Source organism: Pteropus vampyrus, unplaced genomic scaffold (assembly GCF_000151845.1).
Source record: "Pteropus vampyrus isolate Shadow unplaced genomic scaffold, Pvam_2.0 Scaffold217, whole genome shotgun sequence".
Classification (NCBI taxonomy): Eukaryota; Metazoa; Chordata; class Mammalia; order Chiroptera; family Pteropodidae; genus Pteropus; species Pteropus vampyrus.
In genome coordinates this window covers 1,780,134-1,794,849 of record NW_011888998.1, presented here as the reverse complement: position 1 = coordinate 1,794,849, position 14,716 = coordinate 1,780,134, and the positions used below count along the sequence as shown (strand labels likewise).

At 49.4% G+C, this 14,716-nt stretch overlaps 1 protein-coding gene across 2 annotated transcripts in view; it reads right to left on the bottom strand.

Annotated features, from left to right (window-relative positions):
* Positions 1 to 14,680, bottom strand: part of PIK3C2B (phosphatidylinositol-4-phosphate 3-kinase catalytic subunit type 2 beta) — a 61,883-nt gene extending 47,203 nt beyond the window's left edge. For both annotated transcript variants that reach the window (XM_011373020.2, XM_011373021.2), the window contains exon 1: positions 14,311 to 14,680. The gene's annotated coding sequence lies outside the window, so the exon portion shown is untranslated. The remainder of the gene's footprint in view (positions 1 to 14,310) is intronic.
* Positions 14,681 to 14,716: the final 36 nt, after the last annotated feature.

Below are 14,716 nucleotides of genomic sequence, written 5' to 3'. Positions count from 1 at the left end.
CCTGACCAGAACAAAGAAAATCGCGTGAATGGCGCCCCCTGGAGTTGTGCGCCTTGGTGGCCCTGGCCGTGACCTCTCGTATCCAGCTCACAACCGATGCAAATCATCCGAAAGGTCATTTCCACCAGTCTCCTTTCACCCTCTGCACGCATTACTTTTAACACTTCCCCACACTTGCGCACTCTTTCTCCGCTTAACCATTTGAAAGATGCAAACCCTTCACCTCTAAATAATTCAGCCTGAACCACTTAAGAACTAGGACATTCTCCTATATAAACACAATGCCACCCAGGAAATTTAACATCGACGCAACAACATTATTTAATATATAGTCCACATTCAAATGTTCTCAATTGTCATCTGGGAACTTTTGCAAACGTATTAATTCCTGTCCCCTCTACTGGAGGGTCTGACTCAGTAGGGTGAGTCCTGGACTCTGAATGTTTCTAAGTCCCTTGGGAGATTCAAATGTACAGCCGGGTTTGACCCGCAAACTAGGATTTTAGAACTCCCAGGAAAACAAGAGGGAGCTGTGGAAAGAGACCCCAAAAAGCACTAAAGTCAAATCATTTGGTGAAGAAAGAGGACATGTGTAAGGTCGAGCTGGTTGGTGCCAGGGTCTAAGCAGCACCGGGCACCAAACTCAGTCTGCACAGCTGCCAACAGATGGCGGAAGGCCGGCGGGGAGGAAATGGGTCAGGGCCGAGCCACACAATGGTTCAGAGTCAAAGGGTGGAGAAAAAGGAGCGGGTACTCCCTCCAGTGAGCTGGCTCTGCTCGGTCCCTGTGCCAGAGAGGGAGGGCCCAGGGGCCGGCGCTGACACCAGCTGCGGGTGGAAGGTGGACAGGCCCTAGGAAGCTCCTCCTCTCAGAACAGGATGGGTCAAGGAGTTGGAGGCCATAAGGTCTTAATCCCTTTGGTTGTCAGAGTTTTCTCTCCAGAGAGGCCTCCTGCCCCTATCCATCCTCCAAGATCTACACTTACTCAGACCCCAAATCCCACTGGCTGTGCAGCCAGAGACCCGCCCCCACACCGCAGCCCACATACAGGCTGCCCGGCTCTACTCCTCCTCCCACACCCCAGACTAGCGGGGAAAGTCAGCATGTGCCGCGCCAGGAATCCGATTCCTCCGCCGGGAAGGTGTACCAAGAAGGTCACGTAGGCCAGCTTCCTGCCTCAAACAGGTGTGCATCCGATCCCTGCTTCCATACTGAAAACCTACAGGTTTTATACAGCTCTGCAAGCTTCCGTCACTGAATCACACACATTAACAAAGTCTTTCTGGTATTTAACCTATGTTCCCTCTGTGTGGCTCTTACTTAGTTCCAAATGTGGGGAGACAGAAAATAACTGCCTGCGTTCTCTTCCCACTCATACAGCCCCTCTCTAGCATCCTCTTAGGCAAATCAAAGTGGCCCCACATGGTTCAGTCTTTCCTACTGGAACTTACTTTCCATCTCTCTTGGGAATTTCCTGGGCCTATCTTGGACTCCACTAATTTGAGGCCAAAGTGGATACAAACATTAGTATAAGGCCTTCTGAGTCTTAGAAGGGCAGAGGGCCAGGTGCTAGGAGGCTGTGCGACATGGTTAAATCGAGTTGGGTTTGCATTCAGAGCCCCAGAGTCCCTCAATCCTGGCTTGGAAAATATTTGTGCAGTTGATTCTAGTCACACATGCACACACAGAATCCCTGGAGATCACAGCTCCCACCACACACCCTGACGATTCAGGATCTGAGTAGGAAGAAAGTCAGGAGTGGAAGAGGTGAGGCAGCTCATGGCTCCTCTCAAAACTTTCCTTCCTAGAGCCGGCGATTTGGATGACAGGGCTAGGGACCAAGAATTGGCAACCAGCTGAATGGAACCTTTTGCAAAGAGGGAAAAAAAGGTCTTGGCAGTGTGTGGATCTCCAAACCAGGAGCCATCCCACGAGCCAGAGCAGCCACATCACCTCTCTATCTAGTGCACACATCCTGCTTTCTCCCCCTGCCTGGCCTCAGCCACCACAGCCCGAAGAATCAGCCTTTCTAGTTCAGATCAGCCGAAATCCCTCCAAAGAGTATGGTGGGTAGGAATGTAAACTGGTGCAGCCAGTGTGAAAAACAGTATGGAGGTTCCTCAAAAAATTAAGAACTACCATATGATCTAGCATTTCCACTTCTAAGTAGTTATCCAAAGAAATCCAAAGCACTAATTTGAAAAGTTAGAAATTTGAAAAGATATATGCACCCTGATGTTCATTGCAGCATTATTTACAATAGCCAAGATATGGAAACAACCTGTGTCCATCAACAGATGAATGAAGAAAGAGGTGGCACACACACACACTTAGTGAAAGATTACTCAGCCATAAAAAGATGAAATCTTGCCATTTGCAACATGGATGGAAATGGAAGGTATTATGCTGAGCGAAATAAATCAAATGGAAAAAGACAAAAACCATATGATTTCACTCATATATGGAATATAAACACATGAAATAAAAAAACAAAACTTATCGATACAGACACTAGAAGGGTGGTTACCGAAGGGGAAGAGAGTAGGGGGAGGTTGCAGAGCATAAAGGGGGTCAAATATAAAACAGAGGACCAGACTTTTGATGATGAGCAGGCAGTAGAGTGCACAGATACCAGTTACAATGTCGTATACCTGAAATTTATGTTATTAACCAATGTTACCTCAATAAAAATAATTAAAATGAAAACAATTTTTTAAAGAAAAAGAATTACTCCAGCTTCCTCAGCCCTCCAGAGGAAGTGGGGGGTACAGGATGGTGAGGGGCAAGAAGAGCTCTAGGATGAACTCGCCTCACCAGTCGTGGCCCCCCGCTGCGGGGACCCCTGAAGAAACTTCCTCATGGACACTTTCCCATGAACCCGACCCACATCAGAAAAAGAACCCCAACATTTCCAAACAGCAACATCTAGGAAACTCGAGCCTCTGTGAGGGTACTATAGGCCCCATGCAGGGTAAAGGAAGAAGAACATAAGAACGTGGGTGTAGTGAGGGACACACACAGCAGCCCTCCCTGGTCCTTGCTGCCCCACCAGCTCTCCCCGCCTCATTGCCTCAGCTTTGCTTCCCCGGGCCATTTGCTTCCTGTAAAACAAGCTTCTGCAAGGCCCAGGGTGCCGCCTGCATGGCCCAGGGTGCCGCCTGCATGGCCCAGGGTGCTGCCTGCATGGCCCAGGCTGCCATCCGGAAGGCCCAGGGTGCCGCCCGCAAGGCCCAGAGTGCTGACCGCAAGGCCCACGGTGCCACCTCTGTCACTTCCAGCTGAACCTACAGACCAGCTTACCCAACCACGCCCTGTGGAATCTAGTTTTCCAGGATTCCTGTGGGGGCTGGGAAAACTCCCTGGAGGAGACCAGCCCATTAAGCAGAATCTAGAAAGTAGGTCACAGCTGTTCCCACCCAGCTGAGGCACCAAGGAGAGGACAGAACATGCTCTGGCTAGAGGACTCACGGAGGGAAAAGATGAGAAGCAGAGTGGATCTACCTCATGCTCGGGTTTGGTCCTGACACCTGGCGTCCTCATACACTGGGTGGGACTAACCCATCAGCGTCTGCAGGAGCAAGGAGGCACCTCAAACATGGCCCCACCCCATGGCAAAGGGACAGGATGTATCTCAGGGCAACTGTGGCAGCAGCAGACCAACCAGAGTGCACTGAATAATGCCAATGAGATCGTTCTGCCCCAGGAAGACATCTTTGCTGGAGATCAATGCTCTGATTTTTAGGGAGTGTCTCCAAATCATTCGACTATAACGAATCTTTGGTTGTTGTCAGGTAACACCTTTCTTAGACATCTGCAAGTCTGTCTCTCTCCTCCTGTCTGTCAGAGATGAGGAGAGTGACAGTAAGTGTCATTAATTTTGCCTGGGGTCAGAGAAGAGTCCAGACAGCCGATGTGGGAGGCTACATGGTACTGATGCTCAGAAAAATCTTGGCCCCAGCCCTGTGCTCCTCCCATAAGTATACACTTGGCACAAATGTGCCAGAGCCCTGGGACAAGGACTCAGGAAATCAGTCCCCAGATTGATCTTATACAGTGTAGGGAAGGTGGGGCCGGCAGACCAGTGTGGTGGTACTGTCTGTCAGCCGTGGTCAGGGAGCCCACAGGCAGGGACATGCTAAGTGGCCAGTGGGCTGCTGGCAACTGACAGCCACCTGCTTGGCTGGAGGAGTGTGAAAGGAAGTTGAGTAAAAAAAGGTAAACCAGCCATCCATGCAAACCACCAAGTTGCTGTAGACCTGCTCCCACACTGTGACCAGGGCAAGCTCCCTCCCTCCCTCTGGGCACGGAGGCTCTGCACCACTGTCCACAGCCCTGCCCACTGTCCCCCTGCCACCATGGTTCCTAAACCCACTGCCATCTAGACTTGTGGTCTGATAGTATAGACTATCTTCAATTAGTGCTAATTCCGCAAACAAGAAAATCCCTGATAGGCTGCAGTCACTCTCTGCCACCCAAGGCCACATAAGGAACCACACAAACAGCACATACACCCACATTTTCCCCACCTTCCCCCACACTGCACACATACCCCATACCCCTCCCCCATGCACATACCTCCAAACCCCCACAGACCTCCAACAACCCCCACACCAGTGACAAGCACCCCTACCCCTCCACACACACTCCGGCTCACTCACTGCCTCGTCAGCTCCCTGGGGACAGGAGAGGAAACCAGCCTTGATACTGAGGTCAGGATCTCAGGTCACTGGCAAAGAGTCTGAGAGAAGTAGATGGAAGGTTGAACTCGGAACAAAAAGGAAAATGGGACCCTCAGCTCCAGGGGGCAGTCCTGGGCCTCCCCAAGCAGGCCATCCCTTCCCTGCACTCACCCCAGCACGTTGGGAACAGGCCTGGGGAGCATCAGGGAGCAAAAATGCTGGGGCAGGAGACCCTAGACCAAAGATCCTGGGAGGCCCTTGCCCAAGGCCACCTGGCTTTGGCAGGCCTCAGGGGCAGTTATTCCCTAAATCAGGGCAGAGTGGAGAAGTCCCACAGACCAGGTGGGAAAAAAAAGGGGTGCCAGCTCCCAAGAAACCCCTTTCAACCCAGAAACACACACACACACACACACACACACACACACACACACACACACACACACAGGACACCATCAAACATCTGCAGCTAATTTACACAGGGGTGTTAGAGGCCTAGGTGTGAGACCCTCCCAGCAACATTTGCATTTAAAAAGCGGAGTCTGAGGGGAGGAGTACCCAACCCAATCATCCTGGCAGGGATAAGCGAAATTTCTAGGGCCACTGGGAGGAGAAATGATCCATTAAAAGGCAGGCAGGTGGATCCGCTGGTGTAGGCCACGCCTCGCCATGGCCTCCTCTGGTCTCAGCTCCTGAACCCAGGGAATCTCCAGAACACAAGTCCCCCCAGTGCTGCTCACCAGGCAGTTTGGCCCTTTAAGTCACTGACCCCTGCAATCTCTGGCCTTGGCTATTGTTAGCCCAGGCGGTCACCAGGCCTTCCCCAGGAGCCACGCAGTTCCACTCCACTCTTCCTGGTAGCAGGCCAGAAGGATATCCTGCTCAGGGCAGCCGAGGACATTGAACCCAAGCGGAGACCAGAGATTCTATTTTACCCAGGTCAAAGGAGAAACCCCACTGGAAGCAGAGCCTGAACAGAAAACTGAGACATGAAATCCTCCACAAGATGGTCTCTCGGTGTCCAGAATCCCCAAACCACCAGACAGGGAGTAACCTAGACGGGAGGACTGAGTAGGAGGCAGCAGGCAGTGGTTCTGATGATGCCAAATCACAGGGGACCCCAGCTAGAACTCCCCAAATTGAGCTGGTCATCCCTAAACTTATCCCAGCACGTTCAGTGCCCTCAGCCCAGCTCATCTGCAATAGGGTATAGAGCCCCATACCCTATTTCCCAGTCCACCTGACTCAGGGCCTCGAAAGCCATGGGTGCTGCTGGAGGCATCTTTCTCTCTTTCCTCTTCCTATCCCAATTCAAGATCCTCAGAAGACTTCCCTGGCCAACCCTTTCAAATTCTCCTTCTTTTACTGTCTGTGTGCCCTTAACACTCTGATGCTGTGTGTCACAAGACTGATTAAAATGCTGGCCTGGTGTCTGGGACACAAGAACAATACATCTGCTTTATATAGCATTAAAACAACCATTTTTGCTTCTCTGTGCATGGAGGGGTCAAGAAGACATATTTTCTAAGCAGGAAGTGACCAAGAGGATGGAGGAGTAGAGCAAGGGGTCATGTCAGTCTCGTGTTGCTCTGCACACACCCTGATGCCTTTCTCCCATCTCCTATGCTGCACTCCCAAGGGAGACCTCTGTCTCCCTAAGACAGAGCCCAGGTCTACACATAGCAGAGGGGTGGACCAGCTACCCACCTGGTGCAGTGCAGCACACTCACATTCATCACCCCAGCCCCATCTTTATGGGGCCCTCATCCATGTGACCCTCCCTCAGGGTCTACCAGGGTGGCAACAGTCAAAGGCCATTCTCAACAGAGATTAGCTGACAAGCTGGCAGCTGGATAAGTGTAGCCAGAGTGTGGCCATCTGTGCGGGCAAACTGGAGCTAACAATCCATAGGTGCCTTGCTGAAATACCATTACACCGTAAGTAAACACCCTTATGACAACACCCTTATGACGTTTGTCAAATTAGCACCTGCAGGGGTATGTCCACTGTCCTGCCTGGAGTGTTTGGGTGAAAGGGAAAGAGGAGGAAGCAGGGAGAAGGGGTGCACAGGGGGAGGCTCAGTGAACATGAGTGGCACAGAAATAGAAGGAAACAGGCCTCTTGTTTTCCTCTGGGATTTTGTGCCAGGTATTGTCTTGTTTAATCCTCACAACAATCCTTAAATGTGGCTATTATTATCCTTACTTTATGAATGAGGAAACTAGAAAATAGGAAAGAGATTGAGCAAATTGCCCAAGGTCACACAACTAGAATCGAGAATTAAACTGAAATGTGTTTGCGGCCACAATTCAGTCTTTTCCCAGTTCTGCCATAGACTCAGGTACATAGCATGTTACTAAATGTTCAGGCTGATATCAGAGATTATTCTAGTACACCCCACACTCTCTTCCCACAGCCCAGACACTTCTTCATCCTCCTCAAGCCACTCAAAAAACAAGCAAATGAATAAACAACAACAATGAGGACCCAGTCCGGCAGACAAGAGAACCAATGACCACAGGGCAGAAATGACTTGTCTGAGTCACACAGCTCATCAGTGGCAGCAGTGGGACTAGAAGCTGGTCTCAGACTCTCACTCCAGTGCTCTTTCCAGACTGAGCCACAACCAGTCTATTACGCCCATCCTCAAAATCTTACAGGGAAAGAGATCCTCCAGCCTTCCTGTTCCAATCTCTCTCCAATTGGTCTATTCCTTTCCAAGCTTCTGACTACTCTTATTAAGTGAGATAGTAGGCATGGAAAGGTTATTAGTCCTTTCTCCTACCTGAATGACTGAAACAGCCGTCTAACCAGTCCATCTCCCCTGCACTCCACCAACAGGATACTCCTCCTGCAGTACAGCTCTCATCACGTTGTCCTTCTGACGAAAACGTTTCTGCCTCTCTCTTTCCTTGTCGGATACTCAAGACTCTCCACAGAGTCCGAGCCCAGTCTCCCGCATGCCTCCCAAATACTGATGGCTCTTAACCATTCTCCAGGGCCCCAAGTTTTTCCACAGATCATGCTGATGCCTTATGGAATACTCTCCACTTGCCTTCAACGAATGCCTACTCTTACACTAGAGCCTCCTCTCATGTCCTATGACGATCACTTCATTTGCATCCAAATATCTCTAAAATTTATAGTGCGTCCTACTGCATTTATATTGTTTTACGTTACCCCTATGAATGATCGGAATAAAAATGTATTTTATCCATGTAGCTGCTTTATAGTTACAAAGCATTTTCATGGATATCAGCCCATTAATCTTAAGAATAAAAATGACCTCATTTATCTCGCCTTCCCATGATACTCAGCATGGTGTTTTACACAAGGTATAGAGCTATTAAAGGCCACGTTTGGAAGATGCTCTGACCAATCCAGAGAATGGCTAACATCTCAGTGTGCAAGACAGAGATTCTGAGGCTGGACAAGACAGGCGAAGTTGCGATTTATTTCTCCAGGTAGGTGCCCATAGCATTTGTTAGATCTTCAGAATTTAGACACCTTCAAAATATTAAGCACTCTGGTCCTAGCTTCTATACTTCTATGAAATGCTGTCCAAGATTACACCAACTCTTGCAGCAGCCATATGGTAACTGACTTATATCGAGCTTATAGGATTACCCCACTCCATTGAGAAACTAACTCAGCCATTCATTTGCATTTTTTTGGAGCACAACAAGGTTACCTCAAGGTCAAGGACCACACCGAATTTGAGTTTGTGTCCCTAGGGTTTAACACAAACCTGCAGTTGAAGGATGATAAAATAATTGTAACCACCACCGTTTACCGAGCCCTTGCCATATATCAAGCACTGTTCTAGGCAGTTCATTAATGAACTCGTTCCATTCTTACCACAGCCTTTTTCTTTTTTTCCTGGTACTATTATTTTCGCCATCTTCCATATGAGAAAACAGAAGCACAGATAAATTAAGCAGCTTTCCCAAGGTCAAACAACTAGTTCATGGAGGAGCCAGGCTCTGAACCCAAGGAATCTGGCCTCAGAGCTGAATTTATATGACCTGTCAATTGATGAATGAATAACCATAAGAATGAAAGAGCAGAGGCACTGGAGATGTTTTTGTTGGACAAACCACCATTAATTAACTCACCCTATACTATCTATAGAAATATATCATGAGAGTCTTTCTCAAACTTTCCTTGAGTTCAGCCAGAGTATATCTATAAGTAATTCCCTGATCTACCAATACAGAATCCTTGTCAGTAAAATACAAAAGCTTGATTTGATTTATTCTTAGTGAACTAAGATAAACTCTAAGAAGACAGGGATTTTGTATGTGTTCTTCACTGCTATGCACTTAAGAGAGCATCAGGTACATCGTGGACCTTTAGTGCATAACTGGTAAAAAAATGGAGGGATGAAGAAAAGATAAAACGCAAACTCCTTCAACAGCTCTGGGCATATTAAACTACCTTCAGTTCGCCTCTTTCACCGCTCACTTCAGCCCCCACCCCAGTTCCTACTCATTGTTCAGATCTCAGTAAACATTTAATTTTTTCCAGGAAGTCTGACCTCCCCAAATACCCCACGTATGAGTTCTCAAGGCATCCCACACTTCCCCCAGCACAGCATCCCCATCAACAGAAAGTTCTAGAAGCCTATCTAGGCACTGAAAGCACCTAAAGTTGTCAGCGAGCACTCAAAGTCGATTTGCCGAACAAGCGAATGAGTTCTTTTTAAACAATGTTTGACAGCCTTATATCCCTTTGTAATCATATCTTCTTCCACACATGACCCTAAGAGCCCTTCTGTTGTCCTCTGGCTCTTGGGGAAGCCTCGTCTCATTTGGAACTTGGGTCTCACTGACATTTTCTTCTCACAGGCCCCTTCAGTACAGCACAGACGGAACAGGGTTCTGGAGGAATCCTGGCCTACTTCCAAACTTCAGCTTTTCTCTAATTAGTTGTACAATCTTAGACATGTTTCATAATTATTACTTGGAATCTAAACTTAATATAAACCTCAGTTCTCCCAACCGTAAAGGGGTGAAGAGACAATTTCATCATTGTCCATTTCTTCCAAGGCTGGGGAGAGGGGAAAATGAAGATAATGTTTGAAGAGCTATAAGTGGACGGACACTCAATGCCAGTGGCTATCCTCTTGCCTTTCTTCTTACTTGCATTTTTGCTCAAGTGGCTCCTTTTTCCCTTTCTTGTTGGGATCACCTACAACAGCAGAGTCAAAATTGCACTTCAGAGAATTTGCCAACCCTCTGGAACCACTCTACCTTTCAAAGTCTCTTGTTAGAGAACTGAATCTATCTTTTAATTAAAAAACAAACAAACAAAAAAAAAACCTGCCTTCTTGAAATCTAGAGTAGAAATCTGACAACCTTGGTTATAATGTTTTTTTGGGAAAATATAGTTGCCTTCTCCAAGGATCCCCTAATATCCAATTTGTAAACACTCTCTCCTTTCTTGGTCAGAATTAAATGCACTTTAATGGGGCTTTTAGTTCTCTGGAAGACATAACAGCATCTGGGTAGGAATGGGACAGACACTCTGCTTTCAGGAAAGTAGGGGGGCGGGGGGGGAGAGAGAGAGAGAGAGAGAGAGAGAGAGAGGTGTCTCAGTAGTCGAAGGGCCCCATCATTACTCTCAACTGGGTTCAGGTTTGTTTGTGACCTGAGACAAGAAGAGCTCATATCTATTTCTTCTACCTAGCAAGGCGAACTGTAGTAGTTCCTCAAAATGGAATCTCCTTGGTTCTCTCCTATTCCCCTCACCTTTCCTTATGCCTTCTGGTTTGCTGCCAAGGGCAGCAACTAGACTTAGAAAGAAAGAGAGACAGACTTGGCTGGAGAGGATGCCACCACAGAGCTTATTCCTGGTGGGCCTGGCTTAGCCACGCACAGACATAGGCAACCAGCTGTGTGTGGAGCAGCTCTCGTGCCTGGCACCCACCTCCTCTGTGGGGAGGATACAGGAAGAGGAGATAAAGTCCAATCTGACCTCTAAGACAAGACCCGGGGAGTGACAGGAGAAACTTAGAAGGAGGCACAAAGCACAGTAGGAAGAACTACTCAGAAGAAACCACTGCTCAGGAGGTTAGTCTCACAATGACTAGGGTTCGCTAGGGTTGAGAGAGAAAGACCCAGGAAGTAGGGATTTAAACAATATTTTCAAGGAATAGAGGCAGGAGTAACAGAGTTAAAGTGGAAGGATAACAGTTCGGATAGCAGTTCGTAAAGAGGTAAGTGATCTTTAGCTTCTCTTTGAAATACTGAGGAGCCTCCCCAAGTGAGACTTCCTACAGGAAGTTCTCAGGAAGAGGAAGGAGTGAATTTGTTAAAGAGCCCTTCAGCTACAGGTTCTCTATTCTGCCTCAGGACTACGAAGAACCCCTCTCCTCTTCTCCATACCTTGAGGGTCTCTGCCTCAAAGCACAAACAATGCCTTCTATGCCCTTAATCTCTTTCGCCAGCAAGGAGATTTGTAGATTCTCTACATAATATTTGGGGTGAGTCAATTCCATCTCCAATGTTCTGAAAGAACAGAGTTTACCAACAATGAAGCCACCGATAGGGTCAAACACAGGGTTCTAAAGTGCCAAAGGATAGGTCCTTTCATTGGTCATATTGTGGTCTGTGGGGCAAGCACGGAGTTGCAGCATTGCTAGTAACCGTGTGACTTCTCATGGAAACAATCTCCAGGGTCCTTTCCAGTTGTAATGCCTTATGTGACCATAGAGAATGCAAGAATAGTCTCCTTTCACTTCATAAAATGGATACCGAGTAAGGCAGATATGGACATACCAGCACAAAAGATTGGCCTCGGTTATCCCAGGGCCTCCTCTTACTAGAATTGCCCAGAAAGTGGCAAAATTACTTGATTTGGTTATCCTCAGTCTTCTCTTTACACTGAAGGTAAGGATATGAATGAGAAAGCAGAGAAAGTCCAGTCCAAGAGATTCACACACATGCACCTCAACCCTCAAACAACTGGGAATCCAGAATCAATGAATTCTGCAACTCAGCTGCCCTTTCTGCTCTCCCAAGACCCAATATCTGCCTAATAGTGCCATGAAAGTTATAAGCACAAGGTGACATTTCCTCCTTCAAATCCCTCCTCTGTCATTTACTAGCTGGCTGACATCAGTAAGTGTTAGCTATTACAGTATTGGCTAGCTCAGCACTACCTGTCTATAGATAGTAGCCAGCCTTTGGGAAGTGGGGGAGGGTGTATGTCTCTCCCCAAATCCTTACAGATATAATTAAGCAGCCTTTCCTTCTCTCCCAGTTTCCATCCTGCCAACCCTATTTAAAGAGAAAAACCCAAGGAACAATACCTTGGTATTGCATTCCCTTAGCAAGAAAGGAAAGTTTCCAGAACATTCTCTACTCCATATCTGTTTCCTTCCACCCCTCCCCCCATCCTCACCAGCTCTCCCTTCCTTGTCACAAGGCTTAACTTACAATGAATAACCGACATTTGTGTGGTACTCTATAGTTTTCAGAGTGCTTTTTTGCATACATGATTTTATTCAGTTCATGGTAAGCAATGTATTTCATTCTTAAAACAATTCTGTGAGCCAAGGGCATTATTTTTTTCCCTATTTTACAGATATGCAAACCAAGGCTTAAATAGATTCACAAGCTGTCCTGCTCACACACTAGAATATAAGTCAGTCACATCAAGACTCAAAGCCAGGCCTCCTGACACTAAACACACCCACTATTTTCTCTTCTACTCCACATTACCATGTCCAAGTTCACATCCTGGGAGCTTGAGACGACTGAAGTTTATGGACAGTTACAAGGCCCCAAAGGGGACAGAGATCTCTAATTTATCTTTCTGCTGGCATGAGTAGAGCTGTCCAGTAGAGCTGAAGGACCATAGACATGAGATATCTGCAAAATGCCAGGCCTGGGTGGAACCAAATCAGAGGAGGAACCAAAGGCCCACAGGGTGTGGAAGATCTGCTACGGCAGCACTAGGTCATGGCAAAGACTACAGGCAGTCCAGGCCACTGGGCAACCAACCCCAAAGGAGCACCACAGGGAAAAGCCTGAGGCGCCCCTCAACGATGTTTCCAGAGAGAGGGACATGGACAAGCTCCCTCTGGCCAGGCTGAGAGCTTAATTAGATGAGGCACATACACCCATGCACACTCAGCAGTAAATTCAGAGCCATGGAAATGAAACCTTGGGCTCACCCAAAGACCAAAGAAGCAGCAGCCACCATCTCCTCAGATGCTGGCTGCCAGGCATGGCTATAAAATGTGCCTCGACTTAATTTTTCCATGGACACAACTCCAGATGGGCCGGCCAGGCTCTGGAGGAGTTGCAATTCCAAAGCCTCAGAACCATTCTGCTCTAGGATCCATAGCTGGGGTTGAAGAGGGAGGAATATTTGGAATCTGAGTTGCCACCCCCTGGGCCATTTCTTTTCCAATATCTTTACAAGTTCCAGTGTAGCAATAGAGTAAGTTTTCCTTCAGCAACTGCTACAGAGTTGGAATTCAGTAAAATTGGTTATATCTGCAAGGCTATGCCCTAGACAGGTAGTTTAGATGGAGAAGGAGGGGCAGTGTTAACCCACTTCTGGAAGCAGGGGTAGCTGTGTGCTAAAGAATATGGTACCATGCTGGGACCAGCCAGCCCAGGGTACAAAATTCCCCAGTGGAATAGAGAAAAAACATCAGGGCAGCTGGAGACAATAGATTCCATCCCAGGCAGGGCTGGGGGGGGGGTGGGGAGGGAGGAAGAGGGAAGCCACAAAGACCCCAAAAGGGGGTGGGGACGGAAGGAGAGAAGGTTGGCCTGAAGGAGCAAGAGCAACGGCAGCTTCTTCACACGCACACAGCCCTTAGCCAAGGAGGGTGTGTGCACTCACTAACCTTATACATTTGTAACCTCTTCCCACCACCCAGGACCCCGCCAAGCCCCTGGGCTCCCCACCCTACCCCATCCCACCCCACTCCACCCCACCCCAGCTGGGCAGCCTCCCTTGGGCTTCCTGCTGCTGCGATGGCTCCTCAGCATCAAAGCCACCGCTGTCGGGAGCTGAAAACGAGAGACAAGTACAGACCAGGAGAACAGCGCCTCCCCGGAGGGCCGGGAACTCGGGCCTGAGGGTCCCTCTCCCTCTCCCAGGCTGTCTCCTTTTGCTGCAGTATCCTTATAAGGGAGAAGCCAAGTCTACGACCCGTCTGGCTAAAAAAAATGTATATATTTCCCAGGCTAGATGCTGACTTTTCACCCACTGCACGAGAAAGCACCACTCCTGCGCCGGGGCAGGTTTTGCTTTTTTATTTCTCCTATTAAACAAACAAACCCCAAAACATTGCTTGGTTCAGATTGCCTAGCAGCTGGAAGCCAGGAAGTGTGTTTAGAGGGAAAGAAGTGGGGAAGGGGAGACCGGGGGCTTGAGACGCCCCGAAACTGCTGGAGCGGGCTGGCCGTGGGGGTTGGCAACCTGCTTGGCGCTGCGGGCTGGAGCTGTCGCCTCCACCGCATCCGCCGCTCAGCCCGCGCGGGCACCCGCGGCTCCTGCCATTGTTGCACCTCGGTTGTTGCCATGTTGGAGCGACAGCCCCTTGACCTCCGCTCCCTCCACGCGGGGCCATCTGCAACCCCTGGCGGGCATTTCGGCCGGGCGCACGTCTTACCTGTGCTCCCTGCGGACACGACGCGGGCAGCTGGCCCTGCAGCTCCCGGCGGCTCCGGCCCCACGCAGCCCGGCCGCGCACCGCCCCGCGCCGCGCCCTCTCCGGGCTCGGCGCTCCGGAGTAGCCTGGAGGCAGCAAGGGGCGCCGGGACCCGCTCCGGGAAAGGAAAGTCCTCTCGGCCGAGAGCGTGCGCAGCCCCCAGTCAGGCAACCCCGCATGAGACAATAGCGGGAGCAGCGGGCGAGGGCGGAGAGGCCATCTCCCGGGGACCCGGCGCACTGCACAGCGACGCGAGTTTCGGCCAGACCCGCCAGCTAGCGCAGGATACAACAGCACAGGACACGCCAGCCCGGGCCCCGGCCGCAGCACCCAACCCGCGCGGTCCCAGCGGGAGGCGGGGCCGGCC